The following is a 14046-nucleotide window of genomic DNA, read 5'->3' as shown; positions in this document are numbered from 1 at the left end:
TTCTGGATATTTAGAGTATCAGAGAAACAAACCGCTAGAATCAAAACATATCGGGAGAAAGCAGTGGAAGAGAGCTTAATACTGTATGAATGAATGTAAAAGCCTCATCAAGTGGCCTCACACAGCGGGCACCAAGGCACGTCGGTCACCTGGAGCTTGCCGAATTATTCGTCTTATTCTGTCCTTGCACTCAAAGAAACTCGGAAGAAATTTTGGGGGCACCGACCACTGACACGCAGACCTTAAAAGCCAACTACCCGGAAATTACAATACTTTTGCGAATTCAACTGCAATGAAAAGTTTAAAAACACACAAAGTCTCCTTAACTGATGGGCTGAATACATGTGCTCACTCCTGATTGGTTTTTGTATCTAGTGAAGCCAGACGGCTATTTTTCTCTCACTGGCCTCGCCCTATTCCGTGATGCTGCCATGAACTCATTTGAAGGCAGTGGCTTGGTGCCATTTTTCAAAATATGAGTTTAACATTGCGGATTCTCGAACGGACGGACGGACGGATGGACGGATGGACGGATGGACGGATGGACGGATGGACGGATGGACGGATGGATGGATGGATGGATGGATGGATGGATGGATGGATGGATGGATGGATGGATGGATGGATGGATGGATGGATGGATGGATGGATGGATGGATGGATGGATGGATGGATGGATGGATGGATGGATGGATGGATGGATGGATGGATGGATGGATGGATGGATGGATGGATGGATGGATGGATGGATGGATGGATGGATGGATGGATGGATGGATGGATGGATGGATGGATGGATGGATGGATGGATGGATGGATGGATGGATGGATGGATGGATGGATGGATGGATGGATGGATGGATGGATGGATGGATGGATGGATGGATGGATGGATGGATGGATGGATGGATGGATGGATGGATGGATGGATGGATGGATGGATGGATGGATGGATGGATGGATGGATGGATGGATGGATGGATGGATGGATGGATGGATGGATGGATGGATGGATGGATGGATGGATGGATGGATGGATGGATGGATGGATGGATGGATGGATGGATGGATGGATGGATGGATGGATGGATGGATGGATGGATGGATGGATGGATGGATGGATGGATGGATGGATGGATGGATGGATGGATGGATGGATGGATGGATGGATGGATGGATGGATGGATGGATGGATGGATGGATGGATGGATGGATGGATGGATGGATGGATGGATGGATGGATGGATGGATGGATGGATGGATGGATGGATGGATGGATGGATGGATGGATGGATGGATGGATGGATGGATGGATGGATGGATGGATGGATGGATGGATGGATGGATGGATGGATGGATGGATGGATGGATGGATGGATGGATGGATGGATGGATGGATGGATGGATGGATGGATGGATGGATGGATGGATGGATGGATGGATGGATGGATGGATGGATGGATGGATGGATGGATGGATGGATGGATGGATGGATGGATGGATGGATGGATGGATGGATGGATGGATGGATGGATGGATGGATGGATGGATGGATGGATGGATGGATGGATGGATGGATGGATGGATGGATGGATGGATGGATGGATGGATGGATGGATGGATGGATGGATGGATGGATGGATGGATGGATGGATGGATGGATGGATGGATGGATGGATGGATGGATGGATGGATGGATGGATGGATGGATGGATGGATGGATGGATGGATGGATGGATGGATGGATGGATGGATGGATGGATGGATGGATGGATGGATGGATGGATGGATGGATGGATGGATGGATGGATGGATGGATGGATGGATGGATGGATGGATGGATGGATGGATGGATGGATGGATGGATGGATGGATGGATGGATGGATGGATGGATGGATGGATGGATGGATGGATGGATGGATGGATGGATGGATGGATGGATGGATGGATGGATGGATGGATGGATGGATGGATGGATGGATGGATGGATGGATGGATGGATGGATGGATGGATGGATGGATGGATGGATGGATGGATGGATGGATGATGGATGGATGGATGGATGGATGGATGGATGGATGGATGGATGGATGGATGGATGGATGGATGGATGGATGGATGGATGGATGGATGGATGGATGGATGGATGGATGGATGGATGGATGGATGGATGGATGGATGGATGGATGGATGGATGGATGGATGGATGGATGGATGGATGGATGATGGATGGATGGATGGATGGATGGATGGATGGATGGATGGATGGATGGATGGATGGATGGATGGATGGATGGATGGATGGATGGATGGATGGATGGATGGATGGATGGATGGATGGATGGATGGATGGATGGATGGATGGATGGATGGATGGATGGATGGATGGATGGATGGATGGATGGATGGATGGATGGATGGATGGATGGATGGATGGATGGATGGATGGATGGATGGATGGATGGATGGATGGATGGATGGATGGATGGATGGATGGATGGATGGATGGATGGATGGATGGATGGATGGATGGATGGATGGATGGATGGATGGATGGATGGATGGATGGATGGATGGATGGATGGATGGATGGATGGATGGATGGATGGATGGATGGATGGATGGATGGATGGATGGATGGATGGATGGATGGATGGATGGATGGATGGATGGATGGATGGATGGATGGATGGATGGATGGATGGATGGATGGATGGATGGATGGATGGATGGATGGATGGATGGATGGATGGATGGATGGATGGATGGATGGATGGATGGATGGATGGATGGATGGATGGATGGATGGATGGATGGATGGATGGATGGATGGATGGATGGATGGATGGATGGATGGATGGATGGATGGATGGATGGATGGATGGATGGATGGATGGATGGATGGATGATGGATGGATGGATGGATGGATGGATGGATGGATGGATGGATGGATGGATGGATGGATGGATGGATGGATGGATGGATGGATGGATGGATGGATGGATGGATGGATGGATGGATGGATGGATGGATGGATGGATGGATGGATGGATGGATGGATGGATGGATGGATGGATGGATGGATGGATGGATGGATGGATGGATGGATGGATGGATGGATGGATGGATGGATGGATGGATGGATGATGGATGGATGGATGGATGGATGGATGGATGGATGGATGGATGGATGGATGGATGGATGGATGGATGGATGGATGGATGGATGGATGGATGGATGGATGGATGGATGGATGGATGGATGGATGGATGGATGGATGGATGATGGATGGATGGATGGATGGATGGATGGATGGATGGATGGATGGATGGATGGATGGATGGATGGATGGATGGATGGATGGATGGATGGATGGATGGATGGATGGATGGATGGATGGATGGATGGATGGATGGATGGATGGATGGATGGATGGATGGATGGATGGATGGATGGATGGATGGATGGATGGATGGATGGATGGATGGATGGATGGATGGATGGATGGATGGATGGATGGATGGATGGATGGATGGATGGATGGATGGATGGATGGATGGATGGATGGATGGATGGATGGATGGATGGATGGATGGATGGATGGATGGATGGATGGATGGATGATGGATGATGGATGGATGGATGGATGGATGGATGGATGGATGGATGGATGGATGGATGGATGGATGGATGGATGGATGGATGTGATGGATGGATGGATGGATGGATGGATGGATGGATGGATGGATGGATGGATGGATGGATGGATGGATGGATGGATGGATGGATGGATGGATGGATGGATGGATGGATGGATGGATGGATGGATGGATGGATGGATGGATGGATGGATGGATGGATGGATGGATGGATGGATGGATGGATGGATGGATGGATGGATGGATGGATGGATGGATGGATGGATGGATGGATGGATGGATGGATGGATGGATGGATGGATGGATGGATGGATGGATGGATGGATGGATGGATGGATGGATGGATGGATGGATGGATGGATGGATGGATGGATGGATGGATGGATGGATGGATGGATGGATGGATGGATGGATGGATGGATGGATGGATGGATGGATGGATGGATGGATGGATGGATGGATGGATGGATGGATGGATGGATGGATGGATGGATGGATGGATGGATGGATGGATGGATGGATGGATGGATGGATGGATGGATGGATGGATGGATGGATGGATGGATGGATGGATGGATGGATGGATGGATGGATGGATGGATGGATGGATGGATGGATGGATGGATGGATGGATGGATGGATGGATGGATGGATGGATGGATGGATGGATGGATGGATGGATGGATGGATGGATGGATGGATGGATGGATGGATGGATGGATGGATGGATGGATGGATGGATGGATGGATGGATGGATGGATGGATGGATGGATGGATGGATGGATGGATGGATGGATGGATGGATGGATGGATGGATGGATGGATGGATGGATGGATGGATGGATGGATGGATGGATGGATGGATGGATGGATGGATGGATGGATGGATGGATGGATGGATGGATGGATGGATGGATGGATGGATGGATGGATGGATGGATGGATGGATGGATGGATGGATGGATGGATGGATGGATGGATGGATGGATGGATGGATGGATGGATGGATGGATGGATGGATGGATGGATGGATGGATGGATGGATGGATGGATGGATGGATGGATGGATGGATGGATGGATGGATGGATGGATGGATGGATGGATGGATGGATGGATGGATGGATGGATGGATGGATGGATGGATGGATGGATGGATGGATGGATGGATGGATGGATGGATGGATGGATGGATGGATGGATGGATGGATGGATGGATGGATGGATGGATGGATGGATGGATGGATGGATGGATGGATGGATGGATGGATGGATGGATGGATGGATGGATGGATGGATGGATGGATGGATGGATGGATGGATGGATGGATGGATGGATGGATGGATGGATGGATGGATGGATGGATGGATGGATGGATGGATGGATGGATGGATGGATGGATGGATGGATGGATGGATGGATGGATGGATGGATGGATGGATGGATGGATGGATGGATGGATGGATGGATGGATGGATGGATGGATGGATGGATGGATGGATGGATGGATGGATGGATGGATGGATGGATGGATGGATGGATGGATGGATGGATGGATGGATGGATGGATGGATGGATGGATGGATGGATGGATGGATGGATGGATGGATGGATGGATGGATGGATGGATGGATGGATGGATGGATGGATGGATGGATGGATGGATGGATGGATGGATGGATGGATGGATGGATGGATGGATGGATGGATGGATGGATGGATGGATGGATGGATGGATGGATGGATGGATGGATGGATGGATGGATGGATGGATGGATGGATGGATGGATGGATGGATGGATGGATGGATGGATGGATGGATGGATGGATGGATGGATGGATGGATGGATGGATGGATGGATGGATGGATGGATGGATGGATGGATGGATGGATGGATGGATGGATGGATGGATGGATGGATGGATGGATGGATGGATGGATGGATGGATGGATGGATGGATGGATGGATGGATGGATGGATGGATGGATGGATGGATGGATGGATGGATGGATGGATGGATGGATGGATGGATGGATGGATGGATGGATGGATGGATGGATGGATGGATGGATGGATGGATGGATGGATGGATGGATGGATGGATGGATGGATGGATGGATGGATGGATGGATGGATGGATGGATGGATGGATGGATGGATGGATGGATGGATGGATGGATGGATGGATGGATGGATGGATGGATGGATGGATGGATGGATGGATGGATGGATGGATGGATGGATGGATGGATGGATGGATGGATGGATGGATGGATGGATGGATGTATGGATGTATGGATGGATGGATGGATGGATGGATGGATGGATGGATGGATGGATGGATGGATGGATGGATGGATGGATGGATGGATGGATGGATGGATGGATGGGAGCGCCCCCTTTGAAACGGGGTGGTGGCAGTTGCCACCATGCTTAGCTTTTCTTTCTTTACTATAGTTTTTTGTTCAACTGTGTTGGCAATTCTCATTAAGATTCGCCATCATCTTTACCTACGGTTTCCTATACGATTCTAAAATTATGCCACATCTCTGCTTTTCAGCAACCAATCCTCCAATCGCTTTCTGCTAACTTCCACTGCAGATCTGTTTACATGACCATTGTTATCTTTAAACCCTAGGGCCTGAGGATGAGTGACTGCGCCTGCATCGACATCCGGATAGGTACCATCACATTTGATTATGAGGTGTTAAATTGTTCCCACAGATCTACCACACACTGCACATCTTCTGCGTTAAATTTCTTTTTGTAGCTGCGCGTTCTAGGACACCCTGACGTAGCTTCAAAAAGTGGGGCATTGCCTCTTGAGTTATCATCATTGATAATAACTGATTTAACTGCCACCTGCCATGGTGGGCAGTTTGAACACTATCCGGTGGACGGGTGGTGATGAGGCCGCAAGGTCATGTGACGCAGGTGGACCACCTGCTCCTTAGGTTGCGCTCCGGTGACCTCCTGCCAGAGCCTTCACCGTGATTTTCCGCTTAAACGCCTACGCCGACAAGGGATGTCCTGGTGGTCGGGGCCTTTAAGGCTATGGCGTTAAAGTGGATTAGCTCTTACTGCTTCTCGAAAAGTTTTCAAGCATCTCCAACACCTCATCGCTGATGAGATGTTTCTAACATGAAGTTCAGTTAAATTTACTGAGTATTTTTGGAAAAATGCGCTCTCAACATTTTTCACCAATCCTCAAAAACCAATTGTTTAACAGATATCTTAGCCAGCTACAGCTGGCTAAGATATTGCAGTGGTTTGCTGTAGAAAGGTGCACATGATGGCTACCAACCTCTGTGTATACGCCAAAATGTGTTTGGCAACATTTGCTGCCAAAAAGACTATTTACAAGCGGTGCAGACTTTTTTTTTAGCATAAATGAGTTCATCCATGAAGCATAGCTATTCAAGTGTAGCTGTAGAAGTGCTCTGCCCGGCGTCACGGTCTTGTTTCTCGCTTCTTATAGTTAAACATGCACGGATGCACAATTGCAAAAGTTCCTGTGTACTGCATTTTAATGTATTTAAAGAGTATCGCAGGCGATTTTCGATCTGCACTTTTGCAAATATTTCTACTCTGAAGTCCCATAGAAAATTTTTTGCCAAACTATTAACCTAATTTTCACGAAAGACGATTTTAAAACTAGCCAGCTATCAATCTTCTATATTCATGCTCTCAAACCGGTGATTTTTACGTTCAGCCCTGTGAATGATGAAGTTATATTTGGCGCAGCCCCACATGGAGCAGACGGACGCCGGCCCGGCAGCGAACCGGCTTTGTGGGCTCAGTGTGGCGTGCAGTGGTTCCTGATTGTGGTGACTGGTGGAATGTTGTAGGATGACCGCTAATCCATTGAAAAACGGGAGTGCCTTCGTGAACAGAGAGAGCGCCTCTCCAAAACAGCTGAGTGCTTTCTGGCGCCTCGATTGTTTCCCAACTCCAAGAGCACATGTTTGCTCGGAGCTTTTCACATGGGGTGCTAAAAATACTGAATATTCCTAAATGAGAGTGTTCCGTTTCGCGAAACGATACAGCAGAAGGCTGCTGCGGTTGGACGGGGTGCCGACATTTCTGTTATACACGACGCTTGTTAAACTGCTTATAACTCGAGGGAGCAGTTATGAAGAGGCATCGAGCAGGGGTACGTATAAAAGACAGGTGGTACTGTAGCTAATCAACATTAAGAGTGAAAATAACTGCAAGCAACCAAGGCGAACAAACACTCCCTTTGACAACATTGCCGCACAACGCACATCCCTGGGATGTCCTGACCCGACATGCGGATATGCCTAAGAGATTCAAAAATTATATGGGCAAATGCCATAAACGCCATTTTGGCCGTATTTTCAATCTCCCGCAAGATCTGCTGCGTGTCGATAGGGGCAGGCAGGTAGAGTTAAGTTCATTTTACTCCACAGCGGTATTTCGAAGCGCAAAAATTGCACACAGAATGTTCATGCAAATTAAAATTTTGTGAGTATTCCTAAAGTACATGCAGCCGTCAGGAATACGATCAGCGTATTTAGAAGCCTGTACAGATCGCATAATATTTGGCACGCATCTGCAATATTTGAATACTTAAGCTATCATTACATATGTCCCAACGCAAGGAGCGAACTCTAAGAAAAAACCTGATCACAGCGAGCGTCCTATTTTTTTGCGTATGCCCTGCAATCTTTATAGCTAGACATATCAATAGCAGTAACTGCTTTGTAGGACAACTCTACGCTGACTAAGCACACTCTGGATCAGCGTCTCTACAGGCAAGGTGACTTCTACATATCGGATTTTCATCGACGCAGGGCTAGCGCGGAAAAACGCATCGGTTGTTGTGAAGAGTATTCTCAGCACTGCAATGTACACATGTTGCTCGCACGTCCTATTAAGGGACTTTCTTGAGTCCCTTTAAGAGATTAAGAGACTTTCTTCTGGCTCCAGACATCCGCGTCACAGATCAGTTTTATGAGTTGCTAGTTAGAGATGTTTTTATCTGCGATTTGGGCTTCGAAAATAAACATAACCTAGAATTTTTCTCACTCCCCTGTACGGCCTTTTTACAGCTCCCACCCGGTGTTGAGGGACGCATGTAATGCTGCCGTGCATCAATTGCCCGAGCTGCGCTTTAGAGGAACGAACGAATCCACTTCCCCGCCAACCACCATAAGAATGAATAGTCCGTGGATTGCTGTATAACTGAAGCTTCAACAACACAAAGACGACGATGGACAAAAGAAAAGGTATCGACACACCAGGCGCAAGTTTTTGTTGGTCGCTCAAGGACATCGCACTGCTCGGGCTTCAAGAGATTAATAAATACTGAATAAAGTGCTGGTATTTTTATTGAGCAGTCACGAACGTTGGAAGTTGTTCGTGTACCTTCTCAGTTCGAACGAATGGCGAGACGTTTTGCTCTCATTTTACAGGGACGGAACTCTGTTTCAAATCCCACTTTTTTCACCTCATTAATATTTCTTGCCCGCAAAGATTACGAGCCAAAGGAGGTGCTTTCAAATATAACCGAGGCCGAAATTTCGGCCAAATAAACCACCATCGTAAACGCCATCTGCCTAATTACTTGCACTGCAGTACATAGGCTTCTCTCATAGCTCAAAACCTCATAGCCATAGCTTCTTCCATAACCCTCTTCAGCGGCATTACCTGCTATGTTATCCAAGCAGACATCCTAATCTCACATCCCACCCAAATTTCTGCCGCCCCCTTCTATGATTGCGTTGTTTCGGAATCCACTCCACTGTTATTAACGAACATCGATTACATTCCCATTGAATTACATGCCTTGCCCATGTTCATTTCGATTTTCGAGCTGGAACTTTTCTAATTTTTCCAAAGTTTTCCTGGAAGCCACCGCAGACCCATTGAAGCCACCTTTGCCTCCAGGTATCTTTGATGTACTGTGCGCAGTGCACATTACCTATTGCTTTATTTTAGTCCTGACTACGAAGAGGCTGACTTCTAAGGAAGAATAATGCGGATTCCGGCACCGCGAATGTATCAGTGCCGACAACATGGGACATTTCCAGTCGTGTTTCCTTTCTAGGGGGCTAGTTGGTCGTGCATGCTGAGACTGGGGAGCGCTAGGTTCTAGACAAGGGAACAACACACACAAAGGAACAACACGAGACACGAGCGCAACGTGTCTCGTGTTGTTCCATTGTTCTCGTGTTGGTCCTTTGTGTGTGTTGTTCTCTTGTCTAGAACCTAGCGCTCTCCATTCACAGTCGTCCTTTCTATGCCCACGGCCGTGACGCTATTTCTCATCGTAGACAGTTAAGGTTATGAACGATGAACTGAGACAGCAGAATGTGCCGCATACATGCCAGAATTACAAACCTGAGGAAGTAGGGCAAGAAAGAAGCGCTAACATTCGATACTGAAACGGAACGACCCATGCCGCGCTGAGATGGCTGCGAAAAGAATGGACGTACAAGAGAATCCGCTACCTTTGTTCAACGCATACTAGGATGTGAAGAGAACCGCAAAATCTCTAACCGTCGCACAATGCTGAAAGCAAAAAAACAAAAAACAGCATCCAGGGGAAGCTTGCGTATTTCATTATAGTTTGTATAATCAGTACAGCCTCTATAACTTATGCGATGGTCCTATTAGTGCAACCAAATTAGGGAAGGGAGAAAGGAGTGACTTTCGATATATGTTTGAACTTATTATGCATAATAACCTCGTAGCATAACCCCCGTATTATATGCGGTGACAGAGCAAGCTTCCTGCATTGGGCCCGAGGAGGAAATTAAACCGGAGGACGATATTTCATGGCCTCCAGTAGCATATGTGCAAACTACATAATATTAACTATGACACGCTAGACTAATACACTACATCAAATAGTGAAGCCTAACACGGCAAAACAATGCCCTCAAAAGAGGGATATATTTTGATTCCGTGACCATATATTTGCAGCACTGGCGTATATCCGCTTCCAGTGTCCAAAAGTCTACTCTCAAATCCCGCATAACAAGAAACACACTGGGAATTTCGTGTGCTTGCTGCGCATACAAAAAATGCGGGGCCACTTCAACTTAGACTTTAAGATTCGGTTCCTCCTGCCCACGCAGACACGAATAGTTTTCTCCTTTACAATCATTATGTGCAAGGGCACACGACATACATATAAAGGCCCGCTTTAACCAAACTGTACGATTGTTCCTGCATGACCTAATGGTTGCGCGTCCGATTCGCATCGCGTGGGTAAGGAGTTCAATTCTCGCTACCCCAGTTTTCTCTTCAGCGCCAATTCATTTACTTCGTATACCTGCATGTCCCAATGAAGGTTCGGTGATGTTGCCACATTTTAATCTATAGTTTTTTAACGTTTCAAACACTTTTCAAATCTGCAGCTCCAAGTGTACCCTAGGCATCACTTAGACTATTCGTGCTTTTACGTTTACGAAGACGTCAGCAACGCGACGCCGCCTTTTCTGCTGAACGAGACCCTAACGCTCTCGCGCAATATATTTGACCGTCTTGCATTGCTCCGGTCGTGTTTCCATGGCGATGTTACTTAGCGTCCACTTATGCGTAGCATCTAGAGGTATTCTGGATCCAATCCTCAAAGCAAAACCGTTTCGTAGAAACACCCTCTTTGTACTCACGAAACGATACGTTCTGCACCATTCGTTCTTTGTTAATGCTCCCCGACGCGAGTGTACGAAGGCGGATCTGTCGTGAACTGGACGGCTCTCACATCACAAAGAGCCGACATATTCCACGCCACGAAAGAGGCAGGCTGAGAATAGCTAGGGGGAAATCGGAATAAGCTCGCGACAACTTTTCCACTCTTCCGTCATTCAACACTGACATTTAACGACGGTCGTGCACTCTGCACTAGGCTCTCAATTAAATGGGTCAGGCATTTTCATATCTGACAGGGGAGTATCTTTTCTCTGCGCCGGCAGATCTTGTTCCCATCCAAGGCGGTTTCTTAACGTGAACAAATCGCCTCAGTACAGTACCGCCGTTATGAATTCTCTATACAGGTTTCACTAAACCAGTTCGGGCGCTTCGCCGGTTTAGTAGTTCTTTGGACAGCACTGCTAATGAGGGCAGCGCAGTGTCCGAGTTGTGTGGGCCCGACGCACCACGCCCAACGTCACTGAAGTGGATAACGCCTTTCAACTGTTAGATATCTGACGCACTCGTTAGCTTTGTTCAAGATTTCGCCAGGAGACGCAGTCCGTCCGCATGACCTCTCTTGCGCTCCATCCTCTGTAGTCCGGGTGTTTAGCTTGGATGTTCTGAAATTTTTAAGAAAGGTTTTTTTAGTTAGACGACCGCTTTTTTCAGCATAGCATTGTCAGCCCTGAAGAGCATCGAAATAGAGCTAAGACGTGTTAACTAGAAGGATGGTCAGCTAACTATAAGTAGTTAACTTTCTAACTCCTACTCTCAGCCAACTTAATTATTGAGAGGTGGGCAACCCCTCCGTAACTAATATCCAAAACAGTTTTTAGAATTTCCTAAAAGCAGTGACCCTCGGCGCTGTGGCCCAACGAATTTTAACAACATCGCGCTAAAATACGTGTGCTTTCGAAAAGCTGGCTGGTAAAAGCAACCCACGCAGTACACATAACTCGCCAAAATAACCAGAAGTTGTTGGGCTTCAGCCCAAAGATGACTGCGATTTTTAGATTCTAAAAACTGATAGGGATAATAATAACGGTGCGCGAGAAGGCTACCAAAACCCACTACGAGATAGCAGGCCTTAGCTGTATTCCGGCGCAATATATTAATGTGGTCCGCTACCGCTGAGAGTGAAAGTTAAACCTGCTATACGGAATTTGCTCCGGACATCACGCTGTGCACTACCTACACATACGGAGCAATTGCTGTGACCTTAGCGACCCGTAAGACTCTCGGATGGGGACACACGGGCGTCAGCTTTAAGCTCTGTAACATTCCATTTACAAAACTAACCTGTGCATTTTACGTTATTTTTCGCCGAAAGCTGAATTTCCGCAATAAAGAACACCCACTAATAGGGTTAGCAAACTGCATGGTGACTGCAGCAAAATAAAGGATAAGCTTCATTATGAACCAGCAATGTTGGTTATTTGTAGCAGCGTAAGGAAGGCATGAAAGCAGTGCATCTCAACGAAATGGACTGGAGTGAGCAGAAGCGCGAAAGGTAACAACCTTTATACACACACGTTTATACAAGAATGAAAAAGACGAAAATCTCGAAAGTTGAAACTGTGGCCAGTCTTGAGTTCAATGATGTCATGAAGTGTTAATACATTGAATGCAATAAAAAGGGGAGTTGCGTTTTCTTACATACTCCTCCGCTTTGGCATCATGGCTATGGTGTCACTAGAGCTCTCTCTCTCTTTCTCTCTCCAAGTTTGTTGCGGATGTAGCCGCCGGAATAGCAGGCCCCTTGCTATTGATTTAACATTCCTTCATTATATTTGCCTTATTCAATCGCTGTCGACAGCACGACCGGCGCTGCGTCTTTTCCTGTCGCTTGAGAGGACGACATCTCAGAAACATCGCTGGATTCTTTTTCTTTGATCCAGGTATTAGAATGTTTCTGCTTGAACGCTACTGTTGGGATAACCGCATCTCATGCTAGAAATAACGAAGAAGCATACACAAAAGCACTCTACTTTTGCCGCTTGAAGGCTGAAGTACTGTTTTATAAAAATCATTTGCGGCTGTGCAACGAAACGGCCTGCGCCGGCGGTGCTGTCTCTTTCCTTACGTCTTTCCGAAATTCCACCGTAAAGTGCCCGGAAAAGTTCGAACGACGAAAATTTAGAAACTGAAAAAGACTGCATTATGTTGCTGCACCTCGGGAGGCGTCAAAACTGCTAGATCCTTTTTATCTGAGAAAAAAACGCTGAATAGAAGCAGACCACTGCTACGCCGTAACCCCGAACTTCAAAGACCGCTCCTATATTTTTATACGTGACAGTGGACGCAAGTTAACTCCAATTTAGATCTTTTCCGACATGTGCCGAAATAATCATTTATGGTAGATCATTTCATAAAGACCGGGACGCGTGGCGGGCGCTAGCAAGCATGCTGACCTCCAGTGAGAGTACAATCAATTCCCTCTCGGGCGCGTTATACATCATGGAAAGACGCCAACGATGAAAACTGATACCCGACGGGCACGCCGTCTGTGCTAACAAGGGTTAGCTTGGGCGTTGAAGAAGAAACAAATTTAATAATGACCTCCACGGGTCGTCTGGCCTGATTCTTGTCGCGACAGGGCTATTCATCTCCACAGGCACTCATTGGTATAGACATAGCAGGCTACTTTGAATAAGTGCTGTTTGCCGCTTTAGTTTAGTGTTGCCCTCCAATACAAGCAGGCTAGCAATGCAGCCGCATG

This window comes from Amblyomma mixtum, chromosome 2, assembly GCF_055824585.1.
Source record: "Amblyomma mixtum isolate Tamu chromosome 2, ASM5582458v1, whole genome shotgun sequence".
Classification (NCBI taxonomy): Eukaryota; Metazoa; Arthropoda; class Arachnida; order Ixodida; family Ixodidae; genus Amblyomma; species Amblyomma mixtum.
This window is presented reverse-complemented; position numbering follows the sequence as displayed.